Below are 6534 nucleotides of genomic sequence, written 5' to 3'. Positions count from 1 at the left end.
CCACCCACCTCAGACATCAGCAACACAATGAAAATCACATAAACATAATTGTGTGGGTGAAAATCATCCGACGTTAGTGTTCTATGTTTAACCGGTCGAAACATGTTGGCATTTTTATAGAATAAAACTTGTTTTAACTTCCTCCTACTTCCTCTCCTCCACATTTTTTTGAGAGCTCGGATCTCATCTTCCTTTTCAAGTCCACTTTCCCACTGATCCTAGAAGCACCTTTAAACACTTTTAAGACATTTTTATCTCCAGTGAGCACCCAGTTGGCCTCTGTGTTTTTTCTCTCAGCTACCGTCTTACTGACATGACAACCTCTGACTTACACTGACATCTGCTGGTGAAATATGGATACTGCAGTCTTCCCACTACATGTCAGTCAAGTCAAAGGGGAATCAATCTGGGATTCATCATCAATCTGGGATTTATCATCAATCTGGGATTTATCATGAGTTAATCAAACGAATTAATTGATTACTAAAACATCCATAATCAATTGAAAGAAAATGTATAGATTTTGAGGCTAAAATCTTCATTTAGCTTTAACATTTATTTATTTTTAATTGTGAAAATGGCCAATCTACAAGCTCAAAACAGGCGACATGTTGTGAGCTTGTAGACTCAGAAAGGAGAGAGCAACCACCAAACAGGTCCAACCCAAATCCACCACCACTACATTCCCCTGTCCACACTGCACAAGAATAATCGGGTCCAGAATCGGCCTCTATGCCCACCTGAAGACCCACAAGGACCAAGAGGGAGGACAGTCATACTCGACGAGTGTGTGTGTGTGTGTGTGTGTGTGTGTGTGTGTGTGTGTGTGTGTGTGTGTGTGTGTGTGTGTGTGTGTGTGTGTGTGTGTGTGTGTGTGCGTGCGCGTGTGCGTGCGTGTGATCTATAGCAAATACACCTGTAAAGTTAGCTACACTCATCCACCTGAAGTTCCATCACACACCTTTGAGGGTTGACCCCGCCTCCCTCTGGTCCCAGGGCTGGGTGGAGAGTAAAAACATCTAGATGTGTTGAGGACCACCTCACCTCTTATCACCACTGCTCACTGACCTCACTTTGTATTTGTACACTCTCAGAGTTACACACCTGTAAGGGTCCATTTGGTTCCACCTGTAAGGGTCCATTTGGTTCCATTTGTACACTCTCAGATTTACAGACCTGTAAGGGTCCATTTAGTTCCATGTGTACACTCTCAGAGTTACAGACCTGTAAGGGTCCATTTGGTTCCATTCCTCTCAGAGTTACAGACCTGTAAGGGTCCATTTGGTTCCATTCCTCTCAGAGTTACAGACCCTTAAGGGTCCATTTGGTTCCATTTGTAGAGTTACAGACCCTTAAGGGTCCATTTGGAACCCCCTCAAGTAACCCAGAGGGACCCTGGACCTCACTTTGAGAACCACTACAATAATATACTGTACAGTATGTATGATTGAATTTGTGTTCATCAAATCATTTCAAAATAAATATATACAGTATATACTTTTGGGCGGTGAAACCGCCCCTAAATGTGAGGTTTGGACATCGACATTCGCTGCACTGTGATTGGCCACCATTGTACCCCCCCCACCCATTGCACCCCCCCAACCCTGCGCTGTGATTGGCCACCAGTGTACCCCCCTAACCCTGCACCGTGATTGGCCAATCACAGTCTATTCAGGGCTGTGATTGGCTAGTGAAACATGACACATGTGCATAGCCCTATAAATAGGACTATGCACTTAAAAAAAACAAATTTATGTTTTTTTTTAAGTTAGGGGTGTACAATGGTTGGTCCACAATATTACTTTTCTTTAAGTGAACTTCCATCACTGTGATGACCACTGTGACCACACCGCCCACTTCACACTGGGTGTGATTTTTTACAATATAGGAATGGTTAAAGGGAACCATGGGACCATTCATTAACCGAGGGAATCGTTAAGGAACCGGAATCTGATTATTGCAAAACATACATTAACCATTTAAGCCCTATGTCATAGTCCGTCTATTCGAAAATAACAGATCTACAAGCTCTCAAACAAGGACAATTGATGTGTTTGAAATATGTATTTGTATCAAATCTTCAGTCAAAGTGTAACCAATATAATGCAGAAAGCACAGGTTCAAGTTCAAGTTGAATATACATTTTTATTAAAGTTGTAAAATCACACAGGAGTGTCAATACACTTTACAACTAGAAAAAGTGCTCCTCGGAGCACAAGTCTCCGCCAGGTCAGGTAGGTTATTGTGGCCGCCTGGTGGCGCTAAAATAGGCCTATGTGAAAAGGGTGCCATTTCTTCTTAGGCCTTGCGCGACAATCGGACACTGCATTCATGATTTGAGGCATTTTGCTCCAAAAATTTGGTTTGCTAAATTAGACCTGCTGGTGGCGCTATAACAGGCCAATGTGAAAATGGTGGCATTTCTAGCTCGGCCTAGTGGGAATGTGCGTGCAAAATTTCACGGAAATCGCACACTGCGTTCATGATTTGAGGAATTTTGTTCAAAAGGGACCTATCCTGCAAAATGTGGAAGCCAATGTTAGCCAAGTAGGATGGAATATGAAATATCGGACAAATCCATCTTGATCACATGACTATAGAGATACTGTGTACCGATTTGCGTGATTTTTGGACAGAATCTGAAGGAGCAAGAGCAAAAAATGTGTTTTACAAAACTCAGCCTCCTGGTGGCGCTCTAAAAGGCATATGTGAAAAATGCAGGGCAAAGGTTTTTCCTTGGCCTCTAGGGAGTGTGCATGCAAAGTTTCACACAGATCGGTGCAGTTATAGCTAAAAACGTTAATCGGCCTGTTATAGCGCCACCATGAGGCTGATGTGAAGGTTTTCAAGTGGCATTTCTTCCTGGGCCAAGTGGGAATCTCTGTGGAAAATTTCACGGAAATCGCATGCTGCATTCATGATTTGAGGCATTTTGTTCAAAATGAACCAATCCTGCAACTTTGGAAGCCAATTTTAGCCAATCATGATGGAATATGGAAAATCAGACAGATCTGTGTTGATCACGTGGCTATAGAGATACTGAGTACCGATTTGCGTGTTTTTTGGAAAAAATCTGTAGGAGTAATAGCAAAAATTGTGTTTTGCAAAAGTCGGCCTCATGGTGGCGCTATGACAGGCTGATCTGAAAAATGTGGGGCAGAGGTTCTGCTTTGGCATCCAGGGAGTGTGTGTGCGCAGTTTCACAGCGACCGGGCCAACGGTGGCGGAGATTAGCTGGTCGCAGACAGAAGGACGGACACACACACACACACACGGACACACGGACGGACGGACGGACAGACAGGGGGAAAAACATACTCTCTCGCCATGCCTTTCGGCCTGGCGGAGACAATAACAGTGCGTTGATGTATTGATATTTAGAAAGGTCTGAATGATAATTTTACATAATTGTTTTTATTGCAGGCAATTTAAAGCAGGCGATTAATAATTGCATACATAGTAAAGAATCAATACAGTTAATTAAAGTAATACAAAAATAAAACATAACAAAGTAGCCTACGTAATAACCATACCACCATAACACATACATATAACCGAGTAGCTGTAGGGCATAGATCTTGCATATAAAACAATAAATATATTGTTTTTCATGAAATAATAACCTCTTTTATACTTCATGTGACAGTGTCACGCATTATTAGCAAAATTAACAGATCTACAAGCTCACTTGTAGATCTGTTATTTTCATTTGTACCAAGTTTTTGAAAATTCCAAATAGGTTCACTAGGTTCAACGTGTTTAAGTGTGCGTGTGCGTGTGTGTGTATGTCTTCTCCACTAGTCTCTCCCATTTTAGCCAAGTTTTCATTTGTCGCAAAATTGTCAATAAGTCAAGTTTTAGTCATGATAGCTCAGATTTTATTTAGTTTTTGTCAGTGTAAAAAGGTAGTCGACGAACATTTTTCATCATAGTTTTAGTCAACGATTGTGCTCAACAGTGCAGACTGGTGCAGTGATTTCTACCATTACACCCTACATGTCCATACATTATAATGTATTAATTACAAAGCTTGGTTCTGATTGGACGATCGCTGAATTTAGCTGTCTGCAATGATTAACAGTACATGGTGATTGGTTGTTGCTGTATCCAACATGGCAGCCATGTGTACAATCAGTCATTTTACAGCTAAACATAAACTAAAGAATATTGTTTTGTAAAACATTTGAGGTGAGAAATAAACAATGCAGAACAGAATGTTGGTTTGAGCAACATTTCCTATGGAGTTCTGTGAGCCGACCCATTGCACTGGACACAACTGACCTAGTATCAATTAATGGATTTTATGTCTTTACTGTAAGATACTAAATCCATTTGAATATCAATGAAATGCTTGCATTACCTGTTGTGTCAATGTATTAATGTCTTTATTAATAGGTATTAACAGGAATTATTTAATTAATTCAACCCCTGGTGCCTTTTTACCTTATATTGACTTTTTTTTGAGAGCCGCGGAAGCCACGACGTGCACGCGGATGGTGCAGGAGGGTTGCGTCTATCCACCGGAACAAAAACAATTTACCGCGATCGGCCATTTTGTTGCTATCGCCCGTTGAATATGGCTTGTTTTCACCAAAACAAGAAGAAATCCGACTAAATGGGGTTTTCTAGAAATCGGAAGTGACGTTTTTTGAGTTGACGTCACATCCGTCCATTCCTTCTATCAGAGTCAAGGGATCATTCCTAAGTTGCGTTAGAGCGCCCTCTTGTGAAATTTTCACAAAAAAAAGATCTACGTCCTTGGCAGGCAATGTGCTAAGTAGTCCTGTAATAAACCGGATAATGAATGATGAGGTCATTGTTTAGGAATAAACCTGTCTCTTCTTTCCTAACATCTACACGCACGCACGCACGCACACTCTCACACACACACACACACACACACACACACACACACACACACACACACACAAACACACACACACACACACACACACACACACACACACACACACACACACACACACCTCTTACTGCCGTCACTGTAACATCACAGAGACAGATGTCTCTACTTGACAGACTTTGATATCCATGGTAGATTTTCCAATAAAGAAATAAGGGAAGAGTTTCTCAGTGAAAGTGTGTTTATGAGTGTAGATGTGAGTCATGTTTTCAGGGTCATAGAAGGACACCTTCCCTCCGTCATAGTCCAGCTGGACTCTGATCCTCTGAGGTTTCCTCTGGACTGGGATTTTAGTTTGATACCCATAATCATAGTTCCCGTGCCTCAAACATAAACACAATGTTCCATGTTCTGGTGTGTCAGTTCTCTCTCCCTTCCTGTCAACAGACTCTTTAACCACACCTATAAACCATCTAGGATGGTCTCCCACTTCCACCTCCCAGCTGTGTTTACCTGAACTGAAACCCTCTGAACCCAGAACACTGGCATACATAGTGAACCTCTCTGGGTTGTCAGGAAGCTGCTGCTTTGTGTCTGTACGTCTCACACAGGTCTTCAGACAGACAGAGACGGGGGTGTGCTGTGTTTGGGTCCAGAATGACAGGAGTGAACATGACCTTCTCCTTCATCTTCTCCCAGACTCTGTAGGTCAGGTTTCCCAGGTGTTTGGACACGTCTATCATCACTCCTGACACCAGCTGTGGTTCTGACACTGGACGCTGGACTCTGTGACGAATGGATTTCTGCAGCTCTTGCTCTACAGCAGAGATGTTTTCTGAGAGAGACGAGATCTTCCTCTTAATGTTCTCCATCTCTCTGTTGACAGTCTTTGCCTTCTTCTTCTCTTCCTCCCTCAGAGCTTCCAGTCTGGTCTTCTCTTCCTCTCTCAGGAACTGGTGGAGCTTTTCAATCTCTGCTCTGATCTGCTTCTCTGTGGTCTCCACCTTCTTCTTGTTGTGTTCAATCACTTTGTTGTTATTGTATGTCAGCTGAAACTCTTTGTATTTGTTCCTGGTGTCCTGTAGAGACTTGAGGTCAGACTCCAGTTGGTTCTTCAGGTTGACTGCTTGTTCTGTAGGAAGGAAGATAAAATCATAAAATCATAAAGAACAGCATAAATATGAATAATACCTGGAAGTAATTACAATTGTAACAATTACGTTTCAAAACAGAACCAAATAAAGCTAGAAAAAGTGCTCCTCGGAGCAGAGGTCTCCGCCAGGTCAAGTACGTTATTGTGGCCTCCTGGTGGTGCTATAATAGGGCAATGTGAAAAGGGTGCCATTTCTTCTTAATCGGACACTGCATTCATGATTTGTGGAATCTTGTTCCAAAAATGTGTTTTGCTAAATTAGACCTGCTGGTAGCGCTATAACAGGCCAATGTGAAATGGGTGGCATTTCTTCCTCGGCCTAGTGGGAATGTGCGTGTGAAATTTCACGGAAATTGCAAGCTGCGTTCATGATTTGAGGCATTTTGTTCAAAACGGACCAATCTTGCAAACTTTGGAAGCCAACCTTAGCCAATCAGGATGGAATATGGGAAATCGGACAGATCCGGGTGACTATAGAGATACTGTGTACCAATTTGCATGACATTTGGATAAAATCTGT

General features: G+C 42.2%; 1 pseudogene across 1 annotated transcript in view; it reads right to left on the bottom strand.

The window, feature by feature from the left end:
• Positions 1-4997: 4997 nt before the first annotated feature.
• LOC308090098 (zinc-binding protein A33-like) overlaps positions 4998-6534 on the bottom strand; it is a 28364-nt pseudogene continuing 26827 nt past the window's right edge. Inside the window, exon 2 of the transcript XR_013935094.1 lies at positions 4998-5993. The product of XR_013935094.1 is annotated as a zinc-binding protein A33-like (transcript). The remainder of the gene's footprint in view (positions 5994-6534) is intronic.

This window comes from Gymnoscopelus braueri (assembly GCF_963280865.1).
Source record: "Gymnoscopelus braueri genome assembly, chromosome: 8".
Classification (NCBI taxonomy): domain Eukaryota; kingdom Metazoa; phylum Chordata; class Actinopteri; order Myctophiformes; family Myctophidae; genus Gymnoscopelus; species Gymnoscopelus braueri.
This window is presented reverse-complemented; position numbering and strand designations above follow the sequence as displayed.